The sequence below is a fragment of the Venturia canescens genome, chromosome 9 (assembly GCF_019457755.1).
Source record: "Venturia canescens isolate UGA chromosome 9, ASM1945775v1, whole genome shotgun sequence".
NCBI lineage: Eukaryota > Metazoa > Arthropoda > Insecta > Hymenoptera > Ichneumonidae > Venturia > Venturia canescens.
In genome coordinates, this window is record NC_057429.1 from 13108948 (window position 1) to 13123549 (window position 14602).

General features: G+C 44.3%; 1 protein-coding gene across 2 annotated transcripts in view; it reads right to left on the reverse strand.

Annotated features, from left to right (window-relative positions):
- Positions 1 to 7021, reverse strand: part of SK (small conductance calcium-activated potassium channel) — a 126368-nt gene extending 119347 nt beyond the window's left edge. For both annotated transcript variants that reach the window (XM_043429309.1, XM_043429308.1), the window contains exon 1: positions 6328 to 7021. The gene's annotated coding sequence lies outside the window, so the exon portion shown is untranslated. The remainder of the gene's footprint in view (positions 1 to 6327) is intronic.
- Positions 7022 to 14602: the final 7581 nt, after the last annotated feature.

Here is a 14602-nt window from a genome sequence, read left to right on the forward strand (position 1 = left end):
CAGGCCTCTGGACCTCCACGTTCCTTTTTTTATTCCAGAGAGCTTTTGTTAAGTTTATCGAGCTTTCATGAATGAATAGATGAATATTTGCCTGCATTACCGGAGGCTCCGATACACTTCTTCCTGTATTTTGTAGGCTTTCATACTTTTTCGAGTCGAGCGAGCGAGTGTCAGCGCGAAAAAAGGAAAAATGCTCGAGTGCACACAGATTGAAAGTATATAATCAAACGGAAAGTGTCGACTTTTTCATTGGTCGGTGTGAATGATAAGGCGCCCGAAGAGAGAGAGAGAGAGCGGGATGAAAGATTGCTTTCCTGTGTTCATGAACTTTTAAATGCTTTTATCAATCAGTCCTGCATTCTCCGGTTTTACCTTCTGAAATAACGTTTCTGGCTCTCTGTATAAATACCCGAGCCGTTCTCCAATGCTTCACTCCTGAAAGATTCCAAGTTGAGTTCTAATACGCCTACGCGATCCACAGGTTTTGTCTGTACGTAAATTCACCATTTTATTGCTCGTTATTCCATCTTCCGATGTCAGTGTGAGGCACACGGATTGCGTGTTTTCCTCGTAAAGAGATTTTTCATTATCGGGCCGAAAAACTTTGCCCATGCATATTACGCGATGCGCTTTCAACAGAAATTTTCACGTGGCTCTAAAGCCTCAATAAAACACTCCTCCAACTTCCTTTATACACCAATTTCTCATCGTATTCGTTGCGTACAGAATTTCCCCTTGAAATACAAATAAAAGATAATGTTTCCACAAATAGAAAATCGTCTTAATCTCTTGAGAAAGTAAAATTTTCATAACAAATTTCATTAACGAACTCCAAGTTTTGATACATTCTTGCCAGTTGAATAATCACTTTCGCTCCAAACTTTCTAATTAACCTCGCTTCTCTCAACCATAATTCACATTATTTTATTGCGGCATTGTTGCCCTATTTCAAGTCTGTGAGTGTTCGAACGATAAAAGTGATGTTGGTTTGGTGGATCATATAATAATATGTGACAGTTTCCGCCGTAAAAAATTCCTTCGGAAGGCTTGCTAGTGAAATAATCGACCATTGCAAAAAAAAAAACTGATGAAAACAAAGTGCAATTTCATCGCTCTTTGAGCGTCGATAAATTTCGTAAATTTCTCGAGCTCTCACATGCATTTACTTCTCAAATATTCTTAACCGAAACTATGAAATTCGTGTCTGGATAATTCTAACTTTTAGAGTGTCCCCGAGCTGCGCTAACGCGTAATAGCCAAGCGCCATTAAGGATTTCTGCATGTGAAACTCTCGTATCGTATTATAAATCACTGTGAAATACCGCGGCAAGTCGTGCGTTATTCCCGAAGTTCTGCGGCCTCGACTCTCGAGCTTTGAGCTCACCAACATTATATCCCCGAATCTTGACTTTTTCTTCGCATCTGTTCGTGTCGTTTTCATTTAACCTTATTCCTTATATTTCGATTCGGATGCTTGGGAAAATAATGAATCGATGAAGCGTGTGATGAAACGGCTCGGAAAAATTTCGTGGATATATTCGTAGAGGAGACAGAATCGATTTTCGACGAGTTGATTCGGTGCAGCCGGCCCGTCGTTGCATTGCACTCGATAAATTTGTTTATCGAATCGCGATAACGCGACCGATTTTTCGTCCAAAAGTTCGCTCGTTATCGTCGTTTTCTCTAGCCTCATTTTGGGATCGCAGCGAAGACGCTCCGGGTGAAAAATCTTTTTCCATCGCTCGAGCTTCTCAGGGCATCAAATGCGATTTTTTCTTCCGTCCGCATTCCCTGCTCCCGTTCTTGACCTGTAATGTAAGCTATTGTAGGCAGCTAAAGGAGGGCGACGCCAGGAGAGGGTGGAAAAGGGGATGAACTTATGGATCGACGTGTCTATTACAAAACCGCAGAGGGGTTCGTGCCTGACCGACACTTTTTCCATTGCCCCGTCCACTCTCCTCGCTAGCTTTTGCTCTCACCCTCTCCCTCTCTCTCGCACGCTTTCTCTTTCGCTCTTTCCCCTCGTTGTTTTTTTCTGCACTTCACAGCTACATCCACTTCTCTACACTCTCTGTCTCTGAGTATATCGACAACGCGAAAGCTCCGGACACCGGTAGCTTTTTCTTTCTCCCTCTCTCTTCCATCCTGCGTTCGTTCCCATCGCACTTCCATTCGAGAGTATTTGCACGACTCCAGACTACGGAACCAACACTCTACCCCATTTTCCCCGCTTCTGTTTTTCCCCTACGTTCCTATATTTATTATTTCCTCGTGTTTTTTTCCCCCTTTTTTTTTCATTTACTCAATCTCGTGCAGTGACCGAAAAAAATACGAAAGGACAATGTACGAACGATTGAAAAGCGGAATCGTATCTTCAGGCGTTATTTATAGGTATACGAGAAATATAAATTGAACTCGTTTGCAGTTAAGTGAGGGGTTCGGAAACAAAATACTATTTCGTTCTTTTCATTTCCGTTCGATTCGAGGTCCTGATTGTTTCGGTCGTACTAATGGCTCGTCCGTACGGCGCCTCCCCGGCGAATTTTCATCTCTCCCTCGTACCTAATATTGCTCTTGTGTTCTCATACCTGGCGATCATTCTTATCGAAAAAATATTTCGTTTTCTTCGCGTTCATATTTTCGTAGCTATATTATGAGCTCTCGCAACGTAATCGTCGGAGAGTGTGATTGCGTGAATCTCACGCGAGGGTGCAGAGTTTGCATTATTTTTGCCAGCACCCTTGAATGTCGTGGAACTATGCGCTCATTTTTTTCTCGAGTCGTAGACTTGCCAGGAGAAATGAATGCAGAATTTTTCTTCGGGTGCACGAATACCTATGGATTTTTTCTGAATCGTTCAACCCGCATATACACGCGCCTGGGAGATAAAAATCTCGTTAAAAGTTACTGACACACATCGACGCATAGGAGAATGCTGCGAGGCTTCGAAAAAAGTGTAACGCCAGCGTTGTGTTCACGAAGGTTCATTAGCTTTTCGCGTTCACCCCGGTTGCCTCGGAGCCGGCGGGTTGCGTGAGCGGTTAACACCTTCCTTTCTTTCCTTTTTTATGCGCTTTTGCTTTTTCCTCTCACATAAGCTACTGCTGGCAATGAGGAACGACGGAGAGAGAACAAGAGCGTCTGTTGCAAGCGACGCTCATAAATTTCGTTGCTTCAAGCGCCCGAGACTCTATGGAAATTCGCGTCTGCATAGATAACGTTATCGATGCGCGCATCGTCCCTCGTAATTGACGTATTCCTCGTTTTTCCTCATTTCTCATTCTTTTCTCCGTCACGTAGCCAGCACTGTTTCCCGCGAGTACAATGTGCCCTCAATACTTTTTTGCTCTTCCATACCCCATTTTTTTACAGCCCAGTAAAATTTCCTCCCACGTGCTTTTCGAGTCGATCTCAAATTAGATGACGAACTTTTCGCAAGCTCGGATCAAACCCAATGAACGAACGAACGAAAGGATTTAGTTCCGTATTTAGCTGCGGTTTCTGATCGCAGCAGCTCCTGTTTTCGTGAATAAACGCTGCTCGATCACTCTGCATCGAGTTATTCTAACGTCCCCTAGAACCTGAAGCTCCTCTAATACGGCTTGACATTGCTTACGTGCGACAATGGAAAACGAACGGCACTCGCTGTGTCCACTGCGATGAAAGGAAAAAGTGTGGATCTTTACTGTTATAAAAGAACATCACGAAACATCGATGAAATTTATGTACAGAGGACGAAATGCACAAGGTCGATTTTTTCTAATGATTATCATGGCTCGATGGAGAACGATCGATTCGCACACTCTGCGAGGGTTGGCTACGAACAAAGCTTTGAAAACCCTTGTGGCGTCGATGCATTATAGATGGATAGGGTAGTTAGGCATTGGTAAATATGTATACATACTCCGTTAACAAACAGAAGGGCTTCGCTTCAACTCTATCCTCCTTTCCGATCACTTTTTTATACTACCTTCTGCTTTTTAGGCTTTCGTGGATCGTGTTAGGGAGGTTTGGGTTATGTGGGTCACGAGACAATGTAAATCATGGCTGAAAATAAGACGATAAATAAAAAACAGAGTGGAATATAGGACCAGCATTATTTTGAATGGGGTTTTGATGGAAACCATGATTTTTGGGCTGATTTTCATTGAGTATTGGGCATTCGTGGGTTTCGTTCGAATTTTTTTTTGCTCCGCATTCGTACGTGGAGATTTTCCTGTCTGGCAATCGTTTCTTGTTCAGGTCACTCGGAATTTTTGTAGAGTTTTTAAAATTCATTCAATTTTCATGCTTCCTGGTTCTGTGACGTTGTTTTGAAATCAGCGCGTGAGCAAAGGTGGTTACTCCAAGTTGAAAAAACAAACGCTTTTCATGCATCCAAGATTTTCGGTCAAAGTTCGAGGATGGGAACTCGGAACACTCTCTAGAAACTTTGGCCAACTCGTTAAAAACATGCTCATCCGCGTGAGACTCGACCTTATTAGTGCTGGGAAAATATTCGATATTCTCCCGTTGATATTCTTGAAAGAGGGAAAGAGCGATGCGGATAAAGTGGAAAAGGAGAGAACGCACGGCAGTGTCACGGATACGATGATGAAATGGAAGAAAGAAATTTTTCCGACGATTCTCCGTGCCCTCAGAATCAACGCGGCGAGGGATATTTCGACGATTTTAATGAGCCGAACAAGCAAAGCTTCCTGCGGAACTTTTTCATCTTTTTTCTCAAAATAGTCGAGCTGAGGTAGCCAATTGAATGCGGGCATTTTCGCGATCACGAATACGACGAATAGGAAAAAGCGTTGTCACCGTTTTTTCTCGCGGAGTCTGACTAATTTATAATATTTTTTGGAATTTAGGAAAAAATCAATCCCTCGCGATATGTAGAGATAATTCGTTTCGTGAAATTCGAATGGATGAAATAAGAGAATTGTCAAATTGGACACGAATTTTTTCAGTGAGTGTATTTCAATTTTACAGAAAAATTGTTCAATTCTTTTGCGCTTGTATCTCTTGAAAACCGACGAAAAAAATCATCCATAAGCCTTCAACGTGCTCAGTTTTCGTATGAAAGTATGAACACATGATGCAAACCTGGGAGTTCGTTGACACGCGAAGCTCAAAGGTTTTTTTCCCAAGTTTACAGTTTCAAATAGCAAAGGACAGTAGCGAAAGAAGGAGGTGAGACGACGAGAGGAGGGAGCGAGAGTTCATTGGTGTAGCAGAGGAGTCGTTCGCGAGTGCATCGACACGAAGAAGTTTTAGCTTTAGACCCTGCCAAATATCTCGTAGAGCGCAACGCGTTGGCTCTCAGCTCGGGACTTGAATCATCGACACGCAGAATAAAAAAGCACACGTACGTTGTTTTAAAAATAGAATTCTGCTGTCACTGCATGCTCGGATTTTACCGAGAGAAAGTGCGCACGCGGGCCATCCAACAAAAATAAGATTGGAAAGACAGAAGAAGAGTGATTAATGAAAAAAAAAGAAAATGAATATTAAAAAAAGCCTCCGAGAGTCGCGTTGATCGAAGCACACTCGCGTATTCCTCGTGTAAATATTGTATTAACGAATAAATTGCGACGCTGTCTCCGCGTAATTTTAACGCACGTCGTACGCGCGTCCATGAAATATAAATCGAATCGTCCCATTCCGAGAATTTTTTCCCTCCTCATAAATTTATTTTTCTGACAAATACGTTCGGCATTAAATATTGCAATCGACCCCAAACGAATGTTGGTTACGCGCGCACACACACACGCGCGCGTTCCAGGAAAAAAGGGGCCATTATTTTCTCCTCTCTTGGCGTTTCTCTTCGCAATAATTTCTTTTCGCTCTCGTTAAATCTTATTTTTCCTTTGTTTTGTATTTTTGTTCCCCGCTAATGAAAGTTCTGTCACAACTCGGTTCATTATTACTTTTAAGAATGTGGCGTGACGGGTGTCTCGCGTCGGCAGTTCTCGCCGGTGAGTTATATGCACGGCACGGGGGCGCGTCCGACACAACGAGGAGCGTCACTACTACCCGCCACCACTTCCGTCCCCGCCGAGCGGACTACCGCAACTACCGCCATTGTACAGTACCACGTGCTGGGAACAAAACGCACCGATATCGAAGCAGCCGGCGCTCCGAATTATCAATAATACCGGCTTTTAAGAAACGGGAATTCCGTACACATGCCAATATTGCTGGCGAATGGAAAACTCAATTATTCGTCGCACGGACCGGTAGCAGAGGGGATAAAAACAATTCGACGTTCGATCACGGGTTTGCGCGTGACGATATTCGGAGCTGCGTTGCTCTTAACTCAATTCCACCGTGTCGACTCACCTATCAGCAGTCGATTTGCCAGTCTCGTCGGGCGTCATCCACGACGAGAAATCGTAATCTCGAGCCCTCCAGTCTGGTCGAGGCAAAGAGAGGGAGAGATAGAAAGTGAAGAGGGACAGCGATTGGGGGACAGAATAAGGAGATGAAGATAGGAAAGAAGAAAGTGAGAGTGAAAGAAAGGATCGAGGGAGAGAAGATTAATCACGAAAAAAGAGAATCCTCGTGTCCGCCGACGTTGGCGCCGTGTCTAAGCGCATCCTCGGGCATGCCTTCGACGATATTTCTGTTTCACCCTTTGAGCGAAGACGGGAGGGAGTTATCCCATGTTTCAAATTTGTTGCTACGTCGTTGCTTGATCTCCTCTCAACGCATTTCGTATAAAACACGCGAACGATTTATTATAGTAAGTATAAAAATGAATTGTCGCCACTGACACTGAAGCACTCACAGCAGGCACTCACTCGCGCACTCGTACACGCGGCTCTTTAGATTTCGAAAGGATCGTTCGTCACCGCGCGTTATCGCAAATTTAAAGCGCACGCGATTTTATATGCTTACCGTTTATTTATTTATACTCGCAGTCGTTCTCGGTGTGGAAATTTTCGTTACGAACCGTCACGTTACACCGTGAGAGTAAGTTTTAGGCACGAGGGCGCGCGCGACCGAGAACGTCTCCGCGAGTTTCACGACTCAACCCGCGTCCGCACGACAAACTGAGGGTAGTAGTAGGCAGCGGCGAGAAACGTGGTTGCCCTCGCGACGCAATCGCCTCGCTTCGGCAGCGGTCGAGCAACTTCGGCGCCTCGCTCGTCAAGGTGTGCATGCCCTACCGTGTATACACTATTCTCGAGTCCCCTCACCGCCTATAACTGTATTTATTTCTCCTTTCCGTGTATATAACACGCTTGTCTTCTCATAGATATATAAACTTGTGTATGTTCTATATACGGCGGGTGATAACGCGGCGTCTGCCGGCGCTCGGCCTGACGTTCGCCCCTGCGATCGTCCTCTCACTCGCGCCAGTCTCGCATATCATCCTCCTTGATCTTGTGAAATCCCCATCAAATTCTTTTCTCTCGCTCTCTCAGCCGAAGCCCCCCGCGTTCTCGTCCGTCGCTCCACTGCCCTGCATTTTTCTGCCTTTCTTTCTCCTGCGCCCTTCCTTTTTTCCTCCTTTTTGCCTCTTTACCGTCTCCGCGTCGGGGCTCGCCCTCTCTCATTTCTGTAATGACAACCAACGCGTATCGGCCCTCAGCCGAAAGCGCTTTCGTACATTCCCTGGCTAATAAAAGGGCGTGCAATCCCCCCCATTATTAATTTATACCTCAATTCGTACGAATTATGTTTCCTCAGTTTATCTTCGGCTTCATTCTCCTCGCTACATTTGCGTGTTTTTGACCCTCCCCCCGCCGACTTGCGGCTACTCCGACGCTCGGTGAACCACCCGACTCGCCGTCATCGCGTACTCGATCCGTCGTCATGACGACGCACTACGCTTCGAAAATACACTTGCCCGCTCCCGAATAGATCAAGCGACCGACGAGCGCGGAGCACTCCTACTTTCTCAGTCTCTATTTACGGGATTGTCGAATGTTTTTCCTCCCACTGCAGAGGCCTTGAATAATTCTTCACGGCTGCTTTACGCCTGTCGCGATTCTGCGTGCATCAAACTTTGAAATTTTAGAGGATCGTGCCCGGAATAGAGGCGCACTCGAAAGAAAACCACTTTCATCTATTTTTCGTTGGGTTCGTTGTGTGGAAAATGAATTTTTCTCGTATTTTTCTTAACCGTGATGATTATTGGGGAGAATATTGAACGCGCGAACGAATCAAATGCCATTCCTCGGTGAGAAAAACCACGTTCAAGTACTAGTCGATTTCGGAATAACAATTTTGACTTTTCGTCTCGAAGAGTTAATGCGCGCGATAAGCGCGATGAAAATAGCTCGAAATTTAACGAGACCGGGAGAGTGACGGGTTTTTAAATAATCCTAGCTCATTCGGTTTAACAGCTTTAGGAACGAGCTCAGCAACAGCCGCCGATCGTAGTTGCTTTAATTGCCATTCAGAGATGACAATTGAAACTACGAATTCGAGCGAATCAAGACGCGCAAAAGTGTATAAATACATATCAGAAATAGTGCGATGAAGCCGTTCAAGCGATTTCTCTCGTTTCTGCAGTTTCCCGGCAGCTCGCCACCGAGCTGCTCTGTCAAAGGGTCGATGAACCTGGGAGTGCACGTACACATCGACCCTCCTCAGTAGGTGCTGTTTCGTCTCCCTCCACCTGTTCGTCTACCCGCTGCAGTTTTCCTTCCTCGTGCAGTCTCCCGCTCGCCCCCTGGCCGCCCTTCGCCGTCTTTCTATACACGTATATATTCCGTTGATCCCCTTCGCATTGAAAACTATAATGCACCACTGTTCTCTCCAATTCTCGTTCAATACTTATCGCCACTCGAGGGTAGAATCGATTTTTAAAATGTCGGACAATTCTCAGCCATGGAAATTCGTCGGCATTGTGTTGCTAAGCGTTTTAATCGGTGATCCGCGTCTTTGGAATTGCTTGTGTGCAGCGAAGGATCCGCGACGATGAAACGTACGCCTGGAAAATGCCTTCGGTACGGTGGAATTGATATCCCGCTGTGTATATTGCTTCCTTCGCAATGAAGCATCGTAAGTCATCCAATATTTCATGCTAATTCGTCGGACTTGCGCCCTTTTTATTGTCACCGGATTACAAGGTACGTCTGGGTGTTTACACACAGTGATTCTCATGCACACCGCCGTTGGTAACGTTTGGCGAATTCATCGAGCTCATTTATCTGAAATATTCAACGTGCTGAATAACTTCGCGAGTGCAGACGCCAGACTGGCCTTCCATCCTTTCAATGCATCACCTGCAGCAGCAGCAGCAGCAGGAACAGCGCCAGCAGCAAAATCGATTGACTTTTGAAACGGAGGAAACGGTAGCAGCACTCCTGCTGTTCAAAATAATTCAACAAAACATTAATATTATTACGAAGAATCGAAGGACACGGTTGTCCACGTTCAGCTTTTTATAAATCACTCGTGCAGCGCAACGAATTTTAGTATTCGTATGCTCGAGAGCCAACGAAACTTTTAAAGGATGAACTACGATTTCGGTGAACAATGAAAAACTCGTTAAAATCGAAGTCGGATGTTCGCTTCCAGGAGCAGGCTTCGGGAGAGACGAATGACGAAAAAGTGCGAGATCGTTACGAGGACAATGACAATAACGAGAATGCGATTCCGGTGTGATGTGTCCGAAATCAATCGACCCCGGAGCTTCTTTTTTCTCTCTCCCTTGCTGATGGAAACCAAAGATTGGAATTCTTTCCTTCAGGATTCGGAGTGACCGCGGAAAGCTCGAGTCGAGCGGTGAGAGACTCTGAGAAAAAATTCTCGATTATTCGAAGCAAACGGCCCGTTATAACGTCCGATTTTTATCTCTATTTATATTAATGAATCTCAGGAACAAGATAAATGCGGCCGGAAAAGCCATGCGTACGGCCAACACGAAAGTGCGTATCGCCATTCAACTCCCACGCATTTGCGTGAAGATTTTTCCAGTGCAGCGATCAACGATACGCTCACTAATTCAAATTCAACGAATCGTTCACTCGCGTTCAATCAATAACCCACGAGCCTTATCAGGCGGCTGGAACTCATGAATATTTTAATTCCGGTCTGATTGCTCCATTTTACGCAATTTTTCAAACTCTCGAATTTCCGGACTCTGATTTTTATGACATCGAAATTTCTATTCCACTGGCGAATACATTTTCGCAAATCTCAGTCACAAACGCCTTCGAATATCCGATAAAACGTGGATGTGAAAAAAAATAGTGTTGGAAAAAGCGTTATTGGGCGATAGAAAAAATATAGAGAATAAAACGTTTTTATTTTTTATCTATGGCTGCAATCATGATCTACTCAACGATCGATAAGAAATGAGTCTGATTGAATCGACTGAGCTCTGAGTGAGGCGAAAATATTCTCGGCGACCAACTGTGTAACACAGAAAACGCCATTGAACGAAGCGAAATTGGTAATTGAACTGATTGAAGGGGTAAAAGAATTAGCCCATTCATAGGATACTCGTGGGGTCATTGTCCTCCGCAGAATTCGATCTATTTCTACTCTCTCTTACTCCCTGTAAAATCCTTTTGCAAGTAATCTTCTCAAATGCCTTAATTTTATCGAGTTTTCCTCGAGTATTCAACGGAAATGGATGATCTCGGTGGGAGATAATTCTATGTATAGATCCAGGGAGAAGAGATAATCGGAGGATACTGAAAGAGGATTGAAAAAAAAATTATTTTGATGAAGGAAGGTCGGTACTGTTGATTAGGGCGATAATGGGCACTGCAGCTTTAGAGAATCTCGTTAATATCAATGAAAATAATTCGTAAATATTTTTCTTCCGAATGAAGTTATAAACGCTTTTTCATAAATATGCAATAAATCGACTGTGAAAAGTGAAAATTGAGCTGCGAAAAAAATTCGACTTGCATGCAAAGTGATGGGTGAACACACGAGACGTCGGTTTTTAAATTTACCAACAAATATCCGATCGAACACTTATTCCTCGACAACATTTTATGGCAAGTGATCTTCGAATATAAACAGTAATTTTATCCTCTAGTAAGATTTCCACCCCGCGGTTCAATGCAGTAACAGTTTGATGTTTGCGACCGTCGAGAAAATCCATTTTGTACAGACACTCGAGACGAGGATCGAGCAGGAAATGTTTGCACGAATAGGAAAAATGTGCTAGAACAAAAATACAAGGGCGGTAAAATCACACGGAAAATAGGCGGAGAGGGAGAGAGAGAAAGAGGATTTTCTAAGAATTATTAAAATGAAATAAGAGTTTTAAGTTCAGCTGTTGGCAAGCTTTCCGCTCTTTTATCGCACGAGTGTATACAAGGGAGCAGCGATAGTTGCAGCACGAGATAAATTATAAGATGGCTCGAGTGTAGCGCGCGTGGGGAAAGGAAATTAATAGCAGCTTTAAGGGATTCCGTTTTCGTAACTCCGGAAGCCAGAGGAGGACGTGTGAGATTAACATTTTAGTGTGACGAGAAATCGAGTATGCTGTGTGTATAATGTAGCTCGAAACAAGCGGAGGATTTCGGAGCTTGTCGTCCGCAATCAGGGCCTGCGGATCGCTTCGGTTCGAGCAGCATAGAATTCTCATCGTTGTCTGCATCCAGAGACGTTATAATATGACGGTGACCGTGTGTATTTCTATATTCAGACGTTCAGCTCTGACTGTATTTGCACAGAGTTCAACGATCTCGAATGAAAATCCCTGAGTTAGTCAGCGGCTCGTTGGGGATAACAAGCGCAGCTCCCGACCCCACTGTGCATTTGTAGCCTTTCGTGCTAGTTTAGATTGCGTTTGTACATTTCGCACTGGTGTGTATATATTACGTAACGGTGGACATCCGCAGCACTGAAACGTTCCTATTTCAACGAGGACACATAACTTTGACGAGCAGGACCTCCGCGCGACTCGGACAACAACAAAAGCTTCGTGAGGAATGCTCGCTTGTGCATAAAGTCCACACGTGCATGTGCATCTTCGCATACTCAGGCGCGCGCGAGAACCCCTCGTGAGTGACTGCAGGAAAGCCTGAAACGATCGACCGTAGGTTTACGGAGTACACGAAGAGCTTTGGGATTTCTTCGAGAGTGGCATATCAGGCGAGCAGAAATGGCGATCGTAAAACAACGGCGACCCGATGTCCTCCGTCCTAAATCCTGCTGCTTGTCTCCTGCCCCCTCGCACTCGCTGCTACGTCGTTTCCTATCGCTATCACGTCCTTTCGTTTGCTCTCATCGCGTGCTCGACGAGCCGGAAGACCGATCGATTATGTGCCACACAACGAGAAAGAGCCGATCACCCTTTTCGTGGTAGAATTCATTCGAGTATCGCTGAGCAAAAACAGTTGATTCCTCTTTTGCATCGAGTAATCCTGGTCACCAGTGCCTTCATGGAAAACGGTCGATTTTAATTTTCGTATTAATCGGAGTGTAATTGGACGTAGGATGTGGAACGACGGGAGAACGATTCTGGCATTTGGATCAATCGTTATTTTGGTATTTTTGTAAACTGTTGGAGACGAAAATGGATGCGACGGTCGAGAAGCCTGGAGGAGGAGCGTCCGAGATGAAATTGTTGTTTCATAAACTTTTCGTGCCCTCGCGCATTCGTATACACTCATCCACAACGCCGCTTTTATAAATTACTTGAGCAAAGTTGAAAGAACTTTATAACGCCTCGCACAAGTTGGACTTTGCGTTCCAGAGGAGCGTCAAAACCACAACTTTTAGTGTTTTGTGTATGAGTAGCCTGGTTCGGTGGCTCGTAAAGCCGGCGGAATTTTCGAGCAAGTCCATTAAATTTTCTACCTCGCTTCCCTCCCAAGCTCTTCCGGCTGCAATTTGATGGCCGAAACGAAAGACCTCTCTTCTGCCACTAGGAATGATGCATCCCTTCCAATAAGGGATGCCTTCGTGTTCTATGAAATGCGAACGGACATGGGACGGTCCGCTCGCGGTAGATCCTTGTCGCAAAAGATGTTCGAATAGTTTTGCAGCGAGAGATAGAAGGAGAGAGCGGCAAGACGGGGCAAGAGAAATGAAAAAAATAAAAAAACGAATCACAGTGGCCCGGATTCCAGTCTGCTACTGTCGCGGCAGGCCGTAATTGGAATCGTGCCAGGCCATCCACCTCTTGCCGTACTATGACCGAAACACACACGTTGGCTACTCCCTACTTTTGTTCATCCATTTGCTGTCGAATATATATACCTGTATGTATAATTGCAACGAGAGTTGCATACCACAGGGTTAGATATATACGAAGAAAGGTGGATATATGTGCTGACAGAATGTTGCATGCGATCCTCATGAACGTTACATTGCTCTCCAAAACATACGTTCAAAGTTCCTACACGTAAGTGTCTTTCCTTCTCTTTTTCTCTCTCTAGAAAAGCAGATGGGGTGGAATGAATAGGCGGAGAAAGCGAACGATCAGATTCGTGATTTAGTGCCGGTAACCCAGTCACGTCTTACGGGAAAGGAGTCACGAGGCCAAAGCAGCAGTTCAGCCTTTGTGTTAAACTGCTGGATAGTCCTCGTTTCATTGTACGACAACGAGGCATACGATTAACAAAGCCTTTATAGCCCGATATATTGTTCCACGGAGTTATCATTCACCCATTTGCATTGATATCGAAAAGTTTTCTTTTCGTTTGAGATTAGCCGGCATTGTGTCAAGCTCCCTCGATCAAAAAGCCACACTATCTTTCTTCAACATCGCGACGTTGATACTAAAAGATAAGGGACGAAAAAGGTGCTAAATATATTCAAACGACATCAAGCCTTCGGTTTATCACGAGGAAAATTCTCGCTTGTGGAATATTCAAATGAGATATTTGACATCAATGGAAGCTTCGAGCTAAATATTACCCTCATAAACGCACAATGCTAATAATCGTGGAAATTAACAGGCAGATATGAAATACGTCCGAAAATCACATTAATCTTGTTATCTTAATCATGATTTAATACTCCGGCTGTTATTTTATCACAAAAAACTGGTTCATCTCTGTAAAGATTTTATTCTCAACTTCTCAAAGGACGAAGGCCGACGTAGCGTTTCGCAGGAATGCTTCTCGCATTTCCTTTTTTTTCCTGTGTCAAGGAACTTTTTCTTTTTGCATTTTTATTATACTGGAAGAACTTTGATAAGCGACATGTCCAATCCCCAAACGTTTGTGTCGTTCGTTTTCAATGAACCGGCGGAAAAGAGCCAGGAAAAGTCAAACTTTCGTGCTCTTTCTCTCTCTCTCTCTCTCTCTCTCTCTCTCTATCCGTCCGTCTCTCTTTAACTTTTTCTTTCCCGTTTTTTTATCTGTTTCCAGCGGCCTGGTCGTTCCAGGTACAAGCCAACTGGCAACAGTTACCAGGCTATGAGGAATCTAGCGTATAAAACTTCGATGGAATATAAAATCAAGGGTAAGAGGCAACGCTCCTCAGCGCTTTGTTGAGTAAGTTTGCTCTATTTTTTTTTCACCTTTTTTCTTTGAAAATTCATCGTTTTCTTCTCTAATGCAACGTCGGCCAGTAATATAGACTCACTAGTAATTACTACAGCCAAAAGTTTTGGAACTCATCAGAATTGGCAGAGCCGGATGTTCCATCTCATAGAAATAAAAACAAGTAGAAATCCAATGGATCAAGA